This window comes from Schistocerca cancellata, chromosome 2 (assembly GCF_023864275.1).
Source record: "Schistocerca cancellata isolate TAMUIC-IGC-003103 chromosome 2, iqSchCanc2.1, whole genome shotgun sequence".
Taxonomy (NCBI): Eukaryota; Metazoa; Arthropoda; class Insecta; order Orthoptera; family Acrididae; genus Schistocerca; species Schistocerca cancellata.
The window spans coordinates 8,465,916-8,484,411 of record NC_064627.1 but is presented as its reverse complement, the minus strand read 5'-3'; the positions used below and the strand labels follow the sequence as shown (position 1 = coordinate 8,484,411).

Sequence of the window (18,496 nt, the reverse complement as noted above, 5' to 3'; positions counted from 1 at the left end):
AAATTGAAGAAATGTATGATGAGATAAAAGAAATTATTCAGGTAGTGAAGGGAGACGAAAATTTAATAGTCATGGGTGACTGGAATTCGACAGTAGGAAAAGGAAGAGAAGGAAACGTAGTAGGTGAATATGGATTGGGGATAAGAAATGAAAGAGAAAGTCGCCTGGTAGAATTTTGCACAGAGCATAACTTAATCATAGCCAACACTTGGGTCAAGAATCATGAAAGAAGGTTGTATACATGGAAGAACCCTGGATATACTAGAAGGTTACAGATAGATTATATAATGGTAAGACAGTGGACTATGACCACAATCTATTGGTTATGACCTGTAGATTAAAACTGAAGAAACTGCAAAAAGGTGGGAATTTAAGGAGATATGACCTGGATAAACTAAAAGAACCAGAGGTTGTACAGAGTTTCAGGGAGAGCATAAGGGAATAATTGACTGGAATGGGGGAAAGAAATACACTAGAAGACGAATGGGTAGCTCTGAGGCATGAAGTAGTGAAGGCAGCAGAGGATCAAGTAGGTAAAACGACGAGGGCTAGCAGAACTCCTTGGGTAACGAAAGAGATACTGAATTTAATTGATGAAAGGAGAAAATACGAAAATGCAGCAAATGAAGCAGGCAAAAAGTAATACAAACGACTCAAAAATGAGATCGACAGGAAGTGCAAAATGGCTAAGCAGGGATGGCTAGAGGACAAATGTCAGAATGTAGAAGCTTATCTCACGAGGGGTAAGATACTGCCTACAGGAAAATTAAAGAAACCTCTGGAGAAAAGAGAACCACTTGTATGAATATCAAGAGCTTAGATGGAAACCCAGTTCTAAGCAAAGAAGGGAAAGCAGAAAGGTGGAAGGAGTATATAGAGGATCTATACAGGGGCGATGTTCTTGAGGACAATATTATGGAAATGGAAGAGGATGTAGATGAAGATGAAATGGGAGATACTGCGTGAAGAGTTTGACAGAGCACCGAAAGACCTAAGTCGAAACAAGGCCCCGGGAGTAGACAACATTACCATGAGAACTACTGACAGCCTTGGGAGAGGCAGTCCTGACAAAACTCTACCATCAGGTGAGCAAGATGTATGAGACAGGCGAAATTCCCTCAGACTTCAAGAAGAATATAATAATTCCAATGCCAATGAAAGCAGGTATTGACAGATGTGAAAATTACCGAACTATCAGTTTAATAAGTCACAGCTGCAAAATACTAACGCGAATTCTTTACAGACGAATGGAAAAACTGGTAGAAGCCAACCTCGGGAAAAATCATTTTGGATTGTGTAGAAATGTTGGCACACGTGAGGCAATACTGACCCTACGACTTATCTTAGAAGAAGGATTAAGGAAAGGCAGAGCTACGTTTCTAGCATTTGTAGACTTAGAGATAGCTTTTGACAATGTTGACTGGAATACTCTCTTTCAAATTCTAAAGATGGCAGGGGTAAAATACAGGGAGCGAAAGGCTATTTACAAATTGTACAGAAACCAGATGGCAGTTATAAGAGTCGAGGGACATGAAAGGGAAGCAGTGGTTGGGAAGGAAGTGAGACAGGGTTGTAGCCTCTCCCTGATGTTATTCAATCTGTATATTGAGCAAGCAGTAAAGGAAACAAAAGAAAAGTTCGGAGTAGGTATTAGAATCCATGGAGAAGAAATAAAAACTTTGAGGTTTGCTGATGACATTGTAATTCTGTCAGAGACAGGAAAGGGCTTGAAAGAGCAGTTGAATGGAATGGACAGTGTGTTGAAAGGAGGATATAAGATGAACACCAACAAAAGCAAAACGAGGATAATAGAATGTAGTCGAATTAAGTCGGGTGACGCAGAGGGAATTAGATTAGGAAATGAGACACTTAAAGTGGTAAAGGAGTTTTTCTATTTGGGGAGCAAAATAACTGATGATGGTCGAAGTAGAGAGGATATAAAATGTAGACTGGCAATGGCAAGGAAAGCGTTTCTGTAGAAGAGAAATTTTTTATCATCGAGTATAGATTTAAGTGTCAGGAAGTTGTTTCTGAAAGTATTTGTATGGAGCGTAGCCATGTATGGAAGTGAAACATGGTCGATAAATAGTTTGGACAAGAAGAGAATAGAAACTTTCGAAATGTGGTGCTGCAGAAGGATGCTGAAGATTAGAAGGGTAGATCACATAACTAATGAGGAGGTATTGAATAGAATTGGGGAGAAGAGGAGTTTATGGCACAACTTGACTAGAAGAAGGGATCGGTTGGTAGGACATGTTCTGAGGCATCAAGGGATCACCAATTTAGTACTGGAGGGTAGCGTGGAGGGTAAAAATCGTAGGGGGAGACCAAGAGATGAATACGCTAAGCAGATTCAGAAGGATGTAGGTTGCAGTAGGTACTGGGAGATGAAGAAGCTTGCTCAGGACAGAGTAGCATGGAGAGCTGCATCAAACCAGTCTCAGGGCTGAAGACCACAACAACAACACAGATAGCTTGATTTACTGGGTGAAGAACTGCGATCTATGGGAAGTAATGAAGCACCACAATAATAATTCGACAGGTCCTCTCACACAGCCAATAATCCTAATGGTATTGTTCCACAGAAAAAGAAGGTTATTGGCCTTATGAAAGACGAGGTGAATGGATTGTCAATTGTGGAGTTTGTAGGTCTGCAATCATAATTGTATCCGTATTGCGCATTAGAAAGTGCCACCCAGAGGTGAGAATGCTCTCTGTCGAAGAGTATTTGCGGTTCCTGTGCAGCTATGTTCGCAGTGCGGCGTCGCAGCCACTGCGTGTGGTACAGCAGACAAATATTTGATCGAGAGGACACGTGGTGTACACTGTGGTGCGCACTAAAGTCGGCCTGCCGCCTCACCACAATAAGAGGGTTACTTGTAACGACGTGGGTTGGAATTCTCCGGTACTCACGCTACTCAGTTGTAGCGGGAGAAGGGGAGGGGGGACTCTGATTGAGTGAGAGGGAGTGAGTGAGGGAGGGAGGGAGAGAGAGAGAGAGAGAGAGAGAGAGAGAGAGAGAGTAGGAGAGTGAGAGAGTGAGAGAGAGTCTGTAGAGTGGTAGTATGACGCTTTTATCATAGTGTAAGTAATTTTGTGTGTATGTGTGTGCGTGCATGTATGTATGTGTGTGTGTGTGTGTGTGTGTGTAATTTAGATATTTATTTATTTGTGTGTGCTACGTATACGTGTACATACACACACCATGTGTGAAGAAAAGCATAAAAAAACAAGGAAAAAATATATCTCTATCTATATATATATATATATCTAATATATATACGATGTGAGACAATAAAGTAATGAGACTGATTTTATTTGCAAAATGTGGCAATCCTGCAGGCTTGCGTAGGCAAAATATCTTTGAGCTTGGTCTATAAGCTGCTTCTGGTCCAAGCATCACGTCAATGCAACTGCTCACTTGTGAGTTACGCTGTAATTAAGTTAACACTTGTTTATGTCTCTCGTCATGGAAATAGAACCGCATAATATTGCGCAATGGTATGCCATTTCTGTTTGCGTTAGATTGGGTGGAAAAGCGACAACAACCTACGGTAAGCTGCAGAAGGCTTTTGGAGAGGAGGTTACGTCAAGAGCTTAAGTTTTTCGTTGGCATAAAATATTGAAGATGAAGACTCCAGAGGACAACCATCAACCGCACGGACAGATGTCAACTTGGCCAGGGTGCGTGAACTCATATGATCTAATAGAAGATTATCCGTGAAAATGATTGCAGAAGACCTGAGCATCAGTCGAGAAATGGTTCGTCTAATAATAACTGAAGATCTTGATATGAGAAAGATTTGTGCAAAAATAGTCCCCAAAAATCTCACACCACAACAGCGAGAAAAACGGAAAAATGTGGCAGCCGATCTGTTAGAGCAAACAGAAATCAATCCAGAACTGTTGAGCCGTGTTATCACTGGTGATGAAAGTGGGTTTTTTCAGTACGATTCAGAGACAAAACGCCAAGGTTCGCAATGGTGCTCAAAGGGATCACCCAGACCAAAAAAAGCTCGCATGTCAAAGTCAAAAGTGAAATGCATGCTTGTGTGCTTCATTGATTCCAAGGGAATTGTTCATAAAGAGTGGGTGCCTCCTGGACAAACAGTTAACCAATATTACTACAAAGAAATTTTACAAAGACTTCGTAAAAGAGTTCTTCGTGTCTGTGCCAACATTGCTGATAATTTGATTCTGCATCGCGATAATGCGCCATCCCATGCTCGTACTGCTCTGCCAGTACAGCAATTCTTAACCTCAAAACAAGTTTCAGTAATACCACAGCCACCTTATTCACCAGATATCGCCCTGTGCGACTTTTTTCTATTTCCAAGAGTCAAAACGGCGGTCAAGGGACAACATTTTCAAACAACACAAGATGTCCAAAAAGCTGTGACGAGGGTCTTGGATGATATTAGAGAAGATGAATTCCAGAAATGTTACCATCAATGGCAGAAGCCCTGGAAAAAGTGTGTCAGTCAGAAGGGAACTACTCTGAAGCAGACAACACTAAACTTGACTAAAACTGTAAGCAATATATTTTTCACATGGGTCTCATTACTTTATTGTCGCACCTCGTATATATACACACCATGTACGTGAAAAAATGTAAAAAAAAGTTTAAATAATGAAAAAAGAATAAACAAATAATATGTGTACATATATTTATTCATACACAGTTTATGTGTACCAAGCAAATATGTATATCTATGCACCACGTGCGTCTTGTAAATAGAATAGTTTTAAGTTTTTCATCTGCAACTAGCCATCCAAGTGAGATTAGGTTTAAATGTACACAGTCCATCAGAATTATTGTAAAAGCTATGCTACTGGGGGCTTTGAAATTTAATTGTAGTAGTAAAAATGATGTATCTCCACGTTAGTTTTTAGTGTAGACTTATATATCGCCGCGCGGGATTAGCCGAGCGGTCTAAGGCGCTGCAGTCATGGACTGTGCGGTTGGCCGCAGCGGAGCTTCGAGTCCTCCCTCGGGCATGGGTGTGTGTGTTTGTCCTTAGAATAATTTAGGTTAAGTAGTGTGTAAGCTTAGGGACTGATGACCGTAGCAGTTAAGTCCCATAAGATTTCACACACATTTGAACATTTTTGAACTTTTATATCTGGAAAAATTGTAACCATTTTCGTCCACTGCTAACGCAAAAAAATTGTAAGAAATACTCTGAACCAATGTTACTGTTGTAGCGTGTGAGTTAAAAGTACCTCTGCACCGATATACCACAGCCAAATTGTACCTCAAGAACTGGTGTCTAAAATTTAAGCAGCAAATGAAAATTTTGGGAGGTTGCGTTTATTTTTCCACAAAATACACTCATGCTCATAAATTGAGGATAATGGAGATACATGGCGAAACAACGCTCTGGTGGGCGGTTTGCAGGTTTAAATCACCTCGGGGTATGACCGTGCGGTGCATTTGACCGGCGGTCGTCACACGGTGGCGCCGGCAGCAGTCCACAGACGCAGAGGTGTGTTGGTGCATGTCAGAGCACGGTGCAGCGAGTAAGTGTGCAGACGTTTACAGACGTGACAATGGTGACTGTGAGTTGAAAATGGCTCAAAGAACACATATTGATGATGTTATGAGGGGTAGAATACTAGGGCAACTGGAGGCTTATCGAACACAGCAGGTCGTAGCATGGGCCCTCCGTGTGCCACAAAGTGTGATCTCAAGATTATGGCAGCGACTCCAGCAGGAAGGAAACGTGTCCAGGCGCTACGGTACAGGACGTCCACAGTGTACAACACCACAAGAAGACCGATATCTCACCATCAGTGCCCGCAGACGGCCACGGGATACTGCAGGTAGTGTTGCTTGGGATCTTACTGCAGCTACTGGAACAGACACACAGTCTACAGACGACTGAACAGACATGGTTTATTCGCTCAGAGACCTGCAAGGTGCATTCCACTGACCCCTGGTCACAGGAGCCGCCCGGAGTGGCCGAGCGGTTCTAGGCGCTTCAGTCTGGAACCCCGCGACCACTACTGTCGCAGGTTCGAATGCCGCCTCGGGCATGGGTGTGTGTGATGTCCTTAGGTTAGTTAGATTTAAGTAGTTCTAAGTTCTAGGGGACTGATGACCTCCGCTGTTAAGCCTCACAGTGCGCTCAGACCATTTGAACCATTTGGTCACAGGAGAGCCCGTAAAGCCTGGTGTAAAGAAGACAGTACATGGTTATTGGAACAGTGGGCCCAGGTTATGTTCGCGAACGAGTCCAGGTGTAGTCTGAACAGTGATTCTCGCCGGGTTTTCATCTGGCGCGAAGCACAAACTATATACCAACCCCTTAATCTCCTTGAAAGGGAACTGTATGGGTATCGTGCTTTGATGGTGTGGAGTGGGATTATGATTGGTGCACGTACACCCCTGCATGTCTTTGACAGAGGAACTGTAACAGGTCAGGTGTATCGGGATGCCATTTTGCACCAAGATGTCCGCCTTTACAGGGATGCAGTGGGTCCCACCTTCCTCCTGATGGATGATAACACACGGCCCCACCGAGGTGCCATCCTGGAGGAGTACCTCGAAACAGAAGACATCAGGCGAATGGAGTGGCCTGCCTGTTCTCCAGCCCTAAATCCCATCGAGCACGTCTGGAATGCTCTCGGTCGATGTATCGCTGCACGTCTTCAATCCCATAGGACACTTCAGGACAGCCGACAGACACTGGTGCAAGAATGGAAGGGTGTACCACAGCAGCTGCTCGACCACCTGATCCAGAGTATGCCAACTCGTTGTGCGGCCTGTGTACGTGTGCATGGTGATCATATGCTATACTGATGTCGAGGTACATGCGGAGGAAACAGTGGCGTTTTGTAGCACATGTGTTTCGGGACGGTTTTCTCAACTTACCACCAATACCGTGGACTTACAGGTCAGTGTCATGTGTGTTCCCTGTGTGCCTATGCTATTAGCGCCAGTTTTGTGTAGTGCCACGTTGTGTGGCACCACATTCTACAATTATCCTTAATTTATGAGCACGAGTGTAGTATACATAGGTGATAGTAAAGTAGAACCACTGTAAAGAATACAAAACGTAAACTATTGCAAAATGCATAATGGCAGACAAAAATGTTGTTCGTTTTTTCCATCTCAACAGATTTCCATACACATTCTGAACACTGGTTAATGTGCTCAGTATGGGGTGTGGCCAGCTCTGGCAGCATTACAGGCGAGAAACGGCGGGGCACGGTGTGAACGATGTCATCAGTTTCATGTTGAGACAGTAGCGCCGGTTTCTCCTGCAGATCGGCTCGTCGGTCATGGAGAGCGGTTGGTGAAGCTGACGTGATGCAACCCACCACCCTGTTCATCCCAGGCATGCTCTATGAGATTCAAATCGGAAGAGCGAGCAGGCCATGCGATGGGCCCAATATTTTCCATTTACAAGAAAACATCACTCACCTGTGTTGTACGAGGTCGAGCATTGTCGTCCATCACTACGAAGTCTGAGCCCACAGCGCCTCTCAACAACCGCACGAGGTCCCGAGACCTCATCTCCATACCTGACAGCAGTTAAACCTTGCCAATTCACCTGTACAAGAAGTGTTCGCGTGGTCAACACAATCCTTGCCCACACCATTAGGGATCCTCCTCGATATTGTCGTCTTTCCCCAGTGTTTGGGGCCCGAAATCGAGTTCCACGTTCCCCCCACAAGCAAATCCGTCGAGAATCACTATCTGTACCAAATCTGAACTCATCTGTGGAAAGAACATCAGGCCGCTGTTCGACCATCCAGGTAGCATGCTGATGTCTCTACCCGAGACGCATCAGAGGTACACATACGGCAGTCTCCAACAATAAAGACCACTCTGCCGAAACCTGCCGCACACCAATTTCCTCGATACCGCACGTCCAGCAGACGCTGCAGAGTCAGGTGCCTGTTGCCGTGCAGTATTAAGGTGGTACCGTCGTGCCCTTGCAACCGAATAACGTTCCTCTCTTATGTCGGCACTGCCCTGGCCCTTTGGTCTCTATCCACTGTCGCCACAAAGATCCACATTAAGGCATCGGGCCACATCAGTTTCTGACTGTCCTGCTTCCATTCTTCCTATGGACCTCCACCACAGAGTGTCCGATAGGTGTATTCTCTGTGCCGTACAGCACCATCTGTGACAATTGTGGATAACGGAGAACCCAGCAAGCACTACCCCATTTGATAAATGCCGTGATGTCATCACTGACGTGGTTATCCGTCGAACAGAATGCCACCTAAAGTGCATAAAATGATCGTACGGACATCTGTTGACAGTTTCTATGATTGGATCATAAATTAGACACTGAACGGGGAAACCGGAATTTGTTGCTTTCATTTTGGACACAAGTGTATATAAGAAACCACTGTGTGCTGGTTGGATTTACAAATATCAAAAATATGAAAATGTTTAATGGAAGTGGTGAAATCGATAAATTAAAAAAGAAGCTAAGGCTTTTTTAAATTCTAATAACATCCCTTATCGATCGATTGGCGAGAGGCTTTTGTGCTACTAGGCAGTGACAAAATGACACACAGCTGGTCTACTGTTACGGTATCATAATTTTTTATATACACCTATAAATGATAGTCAGAGACATTATGCTGCTTAAACATAAAGGTACTGTGCCTCACGTTCCGACATATCACCAGACCTTTGTGGGAAGTAATCAAACTACTATCTACCTAAGAAAATTAGGTTTGTATAGTCATATCGGCAGGGTAGATTTGACGTGGTGAATCGTGATTTCAACGCACTGAGAAGTATATCCAAATGGGAAGGGTGATTCATTTCATAAACAGGTGCACAATATAGCAATGCAAGGCTTCAACTCGATCTGCTATAATGTACAAACAGGACAGGCAACACAGCTGCAACAAGATGGATACACAGAACGTCCCCTCATCGGATCCCTTAAGCACATCTTCACGTCTTCCTTGTTGCACTATCGACTGCGATGGTGGTTACAGTACACCAACCCATATCAGTGATGTCTTTCAAACCCTTTCGCCCGCGAGAAAATGGTTCAAATGGCTCTACGCACTATAGGACTTAACATACGAGGTCATCAGTTGACTAGACTTAGAACTACTTAAACCTAACTAACCTAAGGACATTACACACATCCGTGCCCGAGGCAGGATTCGAACCTGAGACCGTAGCAGGCGTGCGGTTCCGGACTGAAGCGCCTAGAACCGCTCGGCCACAGCGGCCGGCCCGCCCGCGAGAGCGTTGTCGACTATCACGCAGCGCCAGACGCCTGTGCTTTACAATACTTGTTTGAGAGAGTCTTGGTAGGATGCAGCATCTTCTGGAAGCGCTGACTGCAAGACTTAAACATCAAATAATTTCCTAGAACTGAGGGGAATCGAGACGCCTAGCCAATGTGAGTTTGGGCATACTGTAAGTTTTGCAGGTGCTGTACACATTCTTCCTCGTGGTGTAGCTGAGAGAACCAGAGAGCTTAGGAACCCTGTAGCACTTTTAAAAAGAAAATGCAGTTAGCATACCTGTAGTGGTCGGGAACTCTATGACTATGATTTCATACATCACCGCTTACAATCGTGACGTCAAATAATAATAGGTTTGGATTATTTAACGACATTTCTCGTAGAAAACATAACATTGTTGTTTACGTACCACTCTGCAGTGTAGATCTTTCTTTAGTTCGAGTAGTTTTAAACTGTGCGAATAAAACTGTTTAAACGCATCTGTTAAAGATTTAATTAATATTTCCCACGACATTTTCAAGGTATGACATTCCACACCAAATTTAATAACCCCTGAACCGAGAAGGTGCGCCAGGAAGCCTGGGGCAGTTTAGAGTCCACAGCAGAATGAAACATCCCATGCTAGTTCCCGTGTCATCTGCAAAGCAAACTGCAGGTCTCTCTCGTTTTGTATGCAATGATAGTTTTTTAAAGTGTATTTCGAATCAGCCTTCTACTCGTTTTGTGACATCGGCGATTAGTGTGTGTGAAATAGCTACCGCATCCGCCTTATATTCCCTAATCACGGTCACATGACCGGAAATTAACTATTTACTAACTTCAGCAGTATTTCTGTATCAATTCCAAATCAGGTTTTTGCTTCGGATGGAAGGTGTCTCGCTTGAGCTGGTATCCGACAGGTCGGTTTGTGCATACGGACCACCTGAGAAGGCACAGGAAGGAATGGGGGGTTCCCAGAGGGGGATAGGTTAATTTTTTGATCGATTTAATTTATTAATCAATCAAATTGGTGTCAACAGTGTTTTTGTATCGGCAAGGGGATTTCCCACAGTGATGGGGAAGGAGGAGAGGGAAAACAAGGGGGGACAGGTAGGGGTTTCTTGGAAGAACAGATGATTCCCAAGAGGTCATAATCCACTCAGCAGAACATTAGGTTAAGGACCTGTCAATCAAAAGAGAACAATAGTTTTGCCTCTTAATATATACTTGCCCCTGAAGTACACAACCCATATTAAGAAATTGTGCTAGAGCCAACATTGTCCCCGTATTTCCCACGCCTTTGCTATGCTTTGCGCAGTGTTTTTTTTATAGTGTTCGTTTTTATTTTGTTTCTTTCTCAGCTCTCTGATGTTTTTGTCTGTACAGACTTGAAATAAGCTACCTGTTTTAGTTTAATGGTTTCTTTAATTTCTGTGTTCCAAATTCTGAGTCACATTTTACCATCTGCTTTCTTCCTTCTACCAAGTGCTTCTGAGGTTGCTTCGATGATGCAGATCTTAATATTATTCCATTCTATATCGATGTAGTTATTATAGACTTGTAGTGCAGCATACTTTCCTTGTAGTCTGTACTGGTAAAGTGTCCTGATACCACATTCCAACTGGAGATGTACTTCGAACAACTCATGTTGTGGCTTCACAAGTCATGTGGCGAATATAAAGTAATATCTTAGGTTTTTAACATGGCTGTCAATCAGCGACTATTGTATAATACAAAATTCTGAAAAACACAGCGACTGAGAGCTGTTTTTCAAAAAATTTTGTAAAGTGATATCGTTTAGTAAATCGAAATAACTTGAAATTAGACACTGTCCATGGGGCACATGATCTATTATGCAGAAATTTCTTGCTGAAATTGCCTCGGTCGTTCCCTTTCACAGCAGGATGGAACCTTCGTACGCCACCAAGCCACGTTATCATCATTTCTTATGCTTTATATGTTGCTCAACGCAGCAGGCACTACAATGACTCGCTGTGTCCGCTGGAGTGTGGCATTCAGATGATAGTGACGTGGCGGCTGGCTGGTGGTCGGGTAGTACCAGGCAGCCGAATCTAGCGGACAGGAACTGCTTCCGGACTCTAGCGCCAGCGGAAACACTTAAAGCGCCCGTCAGTTCAGCTAGGGAAGAAGAGGAACAAGGCCGTTTACGCCAATTTGAATCTTTAAAACATTGCTTTTCGGAATGGCAACCAGTCATTTGTTTCTACTCAGTCTATCGATGCAGCAACTTAAAGTCTGGAGTATTGAGTTTCGTTTGGAAGTAAATAATATTTCATTTTTATTGCATACTTCGATACAATTGATGATATCGTGTATATTGTAGGCTGTGACAATGTCTAGCACAAGTAATAACATGAACTACCACAATGGTCCGTTCGAGTTGTATCGGACAAAGCAATTTCAGGTTGTAAAGGAGAAAACAGATACCATAAATGCGGAAAATTTTTATGGTTTTTTGTTTAAAAGTAATATATGGAGAAGTCAAGACATAAATGGGTTGAAAATAATATGAATGAAGGAAGGAGCAGAAAATGCCAGACTTCTTGAAATGACAGTCAGCATAGCGAGTGAGAAATATTCGTTTCTAGGAAGGACAGCCTTAGACCAAAGTGTGAAAATCACTAGATGCCCATGAAACCGGTTTTAGGAAATAACAACATTTTTTTCCGAGTACATTCAGTGCTGAACAGAATACAATATTGTACAATCAATAAAATTTTCGAAGAAGACTCTATTCAATAGCTCATTTATGAGGGTTGGGCACATGAGTATCTTGCTCAACAGTCTTTACAACATGAGCGATAAATATTTTTCTGAAGGTCCGTGTAATACTTTGATTTAGGGCTATTCTGTTCAAAACCTTAACTTATTAATCTTATTATTAACTTTTGCTTGTTTGAGTCAACTTTCTCCGTCATGGAGATTTATTATCAAGACGTGTAACTTCAGTTTAGTTTACTGTCAGTAACCATTTATGGAACAATTAAAACTTTTTTGTAACAAGAATGATATTTTTACCCTTTACAATTTAATGTCTGATATACACTGTTGAGAGTGCAATTTCAATGATTTTTATCCGTGATTTACGTAAAATAATTTAAAAGATTAAAAGCTTTTCTGCCATTGCTATTGTGTGCTCAGATGTCTTCAGTTATTTTTCAGTTTCATAAAAACCAACTAATAATAGTCTCTAGCATTCTGAGAGTGTTGTACGAGGGTGAGAAACTGAAAAATTCCCATGTGAGTGTTATTTAAGGGTGAAAAATTGATAATTTAAAAGCTTGTTTTAAAACGGAATTTGTAATAAAATACCTAGCCACAAGTGGACGTTCGCGTGAAGTTTTCTCGGCATAGCAACTGATGGGGAAAAATATCGTATTTCTTTATTTGATGGAGAAAAAGTCAAAAATTGGAAATTCAGGATGGAAACGCTTCTCGAGGAACTGGAACTTTTACTGTTTTGAGCAAGCGAATTATCTCACAAAGGTGAAATTTGTGGACGGAGGGGCAGACGCGCAGCGTGCCGAAAAGGAATTGGCTTAACAAGTTCGGAACTGTAAGTGTCATCTTATTCAACGCATCACCGTCTGTCACTTGGAATATGCGAAAGATAAGGTAACCTCTTTCTATTTATGCACGTCTACGTGCAATACGATTGAGAGGAAACGAGTTGCTAGTCAACTTCCGTTGAGAAAACAGTTGTTAAATGCAACAAATGATATGCTAGCTAATCACTTTCTTAAGTTTGATAAATTGATTCAAGAATCACGTTCGACTGGAGCTACTGTCGAAGAAACCGACAACGTACGCCAACTATTTTTAACGATGGTTGCAGCATACAGCGTAGTGTTCAATGCAATCGAAACGCTCTCAATGAAAGACTTGACGCTGAGCTTCGTGAAAAACAGATTACTGAATGAAGAGTCGAAGCAGAAGGGACTCGTCGGGACAAAGAATAATGAAGATACACCCCCTCCTACAGCTTCTCAGACCCAACAGTATCAGAAAAGAGGTTCGGCAGACGCCACTAAAACAAGAAATCAGCAAGGAACTTCTGAGAACTTATTCAACTTTATCTGTCATCGCTGTGGAAAGCCTGGACCCAAAAAGGCTAACTGCAGATATAAGTTACCGAATAAGATCGGAGGAACCAGCAATTCAGTGGTCATCCCTAACGTCACGATGTTTTGCAGCATCGAGTGAAGTTCAGTCAGCGAACAACGTAAATTGAATCTTGGACTCTGAAGCAACGAAACACTTGATCAACAGTAAGTACAACCAATTAAAGTAGCTACGTCAGACATTTTTCTTGAGGCTAAAGTAAAAGGAGAAATGAAAGTCACTAGTGTTGCAAAGGGAAAGGAAATTCAGGTAACAATCAAATATGTTTTATCTGTGCCTAATCTTAATTATAATTTGTTTTCAGTTAGAAAACTGAAAATGAATGGTTTTAGTATCTCGTTTGAAAAAGATCAAGGTTTAATTAAAATGGGGAAAGAAATCATTCCATTACAAGTAGGAATAGATCTCATTTATATAGTTTAACTTTTTTGAAACATGTAGCCTTATCATCCCCCCCATGAACCATGGACCTTGCCGTTGGTGGGGAGGCTTGCGTGCCTCAGCGATACACATAGCCGTACCGTAGGTACAACCACAACGGAGGGGTATCTGTTGAGAGGCCAGACAAACGTGTGGTTCCTGAAGAGGTGCAGCAGCCTTTTCAGTAGTTGCAGGGGCAACAGTCTGGATGATTGACTGATCTGGCCTTGTAACAATAACCAAAACGGCCTTGCTGTGCTGGTACTGCGAACGGCTGAAAGCAAGGGGAAACTACGGCCGTAATTTTTCCCGAGGGCATGCAGCTTTACTATATGATTAAATGATGACGGCGTCCTCTTGGGTAAAATATTCCGGAGGTATAAAAGTGCCCCATTCGGATCTCCGGGCGGGGACTACTCAAGAGGATGTCGTTATCAGGAGAAAGAAAACTGGCGTTCTACGGATCGGAGCGTGGAATGTCAGATCCCTTAATCGGGCAGGTAGGTTAGAAAATTTAAAAATGGAAATGGATAGGTTAAAGTTAGATATAGTGGGAATTAGTGAAGTTCAGTGGCAGGAGGAACAAGACTTCTGGTCAGGTGACTACAGGGTTACAAACACAAAATCAAATAGGGGTAATGCAGGAGTAGGTTTAATAATGAATAGGAAAATAGGAATGCGGGTAAGCTACTACAAACAGCATAGTGAACGCATTATTGTGGCCAAGATAGATACGAAGCCCACACCTACTACAGTAGTACAAGTTTATATGCCAACTAGCTCTGCAGATGATGAAGAAATTGAAGAAATGTATGATGAAATAAAAGAAATTATTCAGATAGTGAAGGGAGACGAAAATTTAATAGTCATGGGTGACTGGAATTCGAGTGTAGGAAAAGGGAGAGAAGGAAACGCAGTAGGTGAATATGGATTGGGGATAAGAAATGAAAGAGGCCAACTAGCCAACTAGCTCTGCAGATGATGAAGAAATTGAAGAAATGTATGATGAAATAAAAGAAATTATTCAGATAGTGAAGGGAGACGAAAATTTAATAGTCATGGGTGACTGGAATTCGAGTGTAGGAAAAGGGAGAGAAGGAAACGTAGTAGGTGAATATGGATTGGGGCTAAGAAATGAAAGAGGAAGCCGCCTGGTAGAATTTTGCACAGAGCACAACTTAATCATTGCTAACACTTGGTTCAAGAATAATAAAAGAAGGTTGTATACATGGAAGAAGCCTGGAGATACTGACAGATTTCAGTTAGATTATATAATGGTAAGACAGAGATTTAGGAACCAGGATTTAAATTGTAAGGCATTTCCAGGGGCAGATGTGGACTCTGACCACAATCTATTGGTTATGAACTGTAGATTAAAACTGAAGAAACTGCAAAAAGGTGGGAATTTAAGGAGATGGGACCTGTATAAACTGAAATAACCAGAGGTTGCACAGAGTTTCAGGGAGAGCATAAGGGAGCAATTGACAGGAATGGGGGAAGGAAATACAGTAGAAGAAGATTGGGTAGCTTAGAGAGATTAAATATTGCAAGCAATAGAGGATCAAGTAGGTAAAAAGGCGAGGGCTAGTAGAAATCCTTGGGTAACAGAAGAAATATTGAATTTAATTGATGAAAGGAGAAAATATAAAAATGCAGTAAATGAAGCTGGCAAAAAGGAATACAAATGTCTCAAAAATGAGATCGACAGGAAGTGCAAAATGGCTAAGCAGGGATGGCTAGAGGACAAATGTCAGAATGTAGAAGCTTATCTCACGAGATGTAAGATAGATACTGCCTACAGGAAAATTAAAGAGACCTTTGGAGATAAGAGGACGACTTGTATGAATATCAAGAGCTCAGATGGAAACCCAGTTCTAAGCAAAGAAGGGAAAGGAGAAAGGTGGAAGGAGTATATAGAGGGTCAATACAAGGGCGATGTACTTGAGGACAATATTATGGAAATGGAAGAAGAAGTAGATGAAGATGAAATGGGAGATATGATACTGCGTGAAGAGTTTGACAGAGCACTGAAAGACCTGAGTCAAAACAAGGCCCCCGGAGTAGACAACATTCCATTGGAACTACTGACGGCCTTGGGAGAGCCAGTCCTGACAAAACTCTACCATCTAGTGAGCAAGATGTATGAAACAGGTGAAATACCCTCAGACTTCAAGAAGAATATAATAATTCCAATCCCTAAGAAAGCAGGTGTTGACAGATGTGAAAATTACCGAACTATCAGTTTAATAAATCACAACTGCAAAATACTAACGCGAATTCTTTACAGACGAATGGAAAAACTGGTAGAAGCCAACCTCGGGGAAGATCATTTTGGATTCTGTAGAAATGTTGGCACACGTGAGGCAATACTGACCCTACGTCTTATCTTAGAAGAAAGATTAAGGAAAGGCAAACTTACGTTTTTAGCAATTGTGACTTAGAGAAAGCTTTTGACAATGTTGACTGGAATACTCTCTTTCAAATTCTAAAGGTGGCAGGGGTAAAATACAGGGAGCGAAAGCTATTTACAATTTGTACAGAAACCAGATGGCAGTTATAAGAGTCGAGGGACATGAAAGGGAAGCAGTGGTTGGGAAGGGAGTAAGACAGGGTTGTAGCCTCTCCCCGATGTTGAAAAGAAAAATTAGGAGTAGGTATTAGAATCCATGGAGAAGAAATAAAAACTTTGAGGTTCGCCGATGACATTGTAATTCTGTCAGAGACAGTAAAGGACTTGGAAGAGCAGTTGAATGAAATGGACAGTGTCTTGAAAGGAGGATATAAGATGAACATCAACAAAAGCAAAACGAGGATAATAAATGTAGTCGAATTAAGTCGGGTGATGCTGAGGGAATTAGATTAGGAAATGAGACACTTAAAGTGGTAAAGGAGTTTTTCTATTTGGGGAGCAAAATAACTGATGATGGTCGAAGTAGAGAGGATATAAAATGTAGACTGGCAATGGCAAGGAAAGCGTTTCTGAAGAAGAGAAATTTGTTAACATCGAGTATAGATTTAAGTGTCAGGAAGTTGTTTCTGAAAGTATTTGTATGGAGTGTAGCCATGTATGGAAGTGAAACATGGACGATAAATAGTTTGGACAAGAAGAGAATAGAAGCTTTCGAAATGTGGTGCTACAGAAGAATGCTGAAGATTAGATGGGTAGATCACATAACTAATGAGGAAGTATTGAATAGGTTTGGGGAGAAGAGAAGTTTGTGGAACAACTTGACTAGAAGAAGGGATCGGTTGGTAGGACATGTTCTGAGGCATCAAGGGATCACCAATTTAGTATTGGAGGGCAGCATGGAGGGTAAAAATCGTAGAGGGAGACCAAGAGGTGAATACACTAAGCAGATTCAGAAGGATGTGGGTTGCAGTAAGTACTGGGAGATGAAGAAGCTTGCACAGGATAGAATAGCATGGAGAGCTGCATCAAACCAGTCTCGGGACTGAAGACCACAACAACAACAATAGCCTTATCATCTGCTTCGACTCAAACTAATGCGGAACTCTGCACCGCAGATTAGGCCATTTGAGTTACGATAGGTTTCAACGTCTTCAGCCACAAGGTGACGGTATGGAACTGGACACGGAACGATGTTAAGATTGTGTAGAATCAAAACGATCACAGCTGCCACACAATCACACTAGAAAACGTGCGACCAGACCTCTTGAATTAATCCACAGTTAACTGTGTGTGCCCATCTCGCCAAATCGTTCGACAGTAAGAAGTATGTGCTCGCGTTCGTCGACGCTTTTACGGGTTTCACAGTGGCACTGGAATCGAAGTCGGAGGTAACTCGCTATCTGAAGACGTTTCACGCCATGGCTGCAGATCATTTCAACTTCAAGATCAGCCGACTGCGGTGTGACAATGGTCGTGAATACATGTCTAACGAGTTGAAGAACAAGGAATACAGTCTGACTTTACAATCAGATACACTCCTCGACAAAATGGTGCTTCGTAGAGAATGAACGGAACTCTTATTGAGAAAGCTCGTTGTTTGGTACTTCAGTGTAAATTAAGTAAGACGTTCTGATCAGAATTTCGTACTGCTGTATATCTACTAAACAGAAGTCCTACTGCGGCTTGGAAGGGAAACGTTCCTGCAGCTTTGTGGTACAACGAGAAACCTAACTTGATTAACCTGATAATATTTGGATGTATTGCGTATCTACTGGTACAAAAGGAATTGAAAACAGGGAAGACTGACAGCAAATCTTTGCATTGCTACCTCACTGGCTACTGTCCTAACGACTACGAACTCTGGTGTCCAGAGCAAGGAAAAACAGTCAGAGGAAGGAACATTGCTTTCTGCGAAGGAAGATTTGACTATGAACATATACCAGTTGATGACTGGATTCCGGAATCTGCACAGGAATCATCAGAGAAAGGACACAAAGACGATAACGGAGGTGAACTCACGGAAGACGATGTAAAATGAAAGAATTTCCGTACCAGAACTGACCAGTGACGAAGAGGAAGCTGAAAGTGAACGTCAAACTTCCTGTAAGATGAAAATTGTGTGCCGGACCGAGACTCGAACTCGGGACTTTTGCCTGAAAGGCAAAGTGCTCTACCAACTGAGCTACCCAAGCACGACTCACGTGCTGTCTTCCAGGAAGATTCATATCAGCGCACACTCCTCTGCAGAGTGAAAATCCCTTTCTGGAAGTCTCCGCAATATCCTTTCTTTCAGAAGTGCTAGTTTTGCAAGGGTCG

General features: G+C 42.3%; 1 protein-coding gene and 1 non-coding gene across 2 annotated transcripts in view; both read right to left on the bottom strand.

Moving 5' to 3' along the window:
• LOC126161297 (phospholipid-transporting ATPase ABCA3) overlaps nucleotides 1-18,496 on the bottom strand; it is a 787,342-nt gene that overhangs the window by 730,321 nt on the left and 38,525 nt on the right. The gene's annotated exons all lie outside the window — the stretch shown is intronic.
• Trnae-uuc (transfer RNA glutamic acid (anticodon UUC)) lies at nucleotides 18,300-18,373 on the bottom strand. Its single transcript has one exon. It is a non-coding gene; the product is annotated as a tRNA-Glu (tRNA).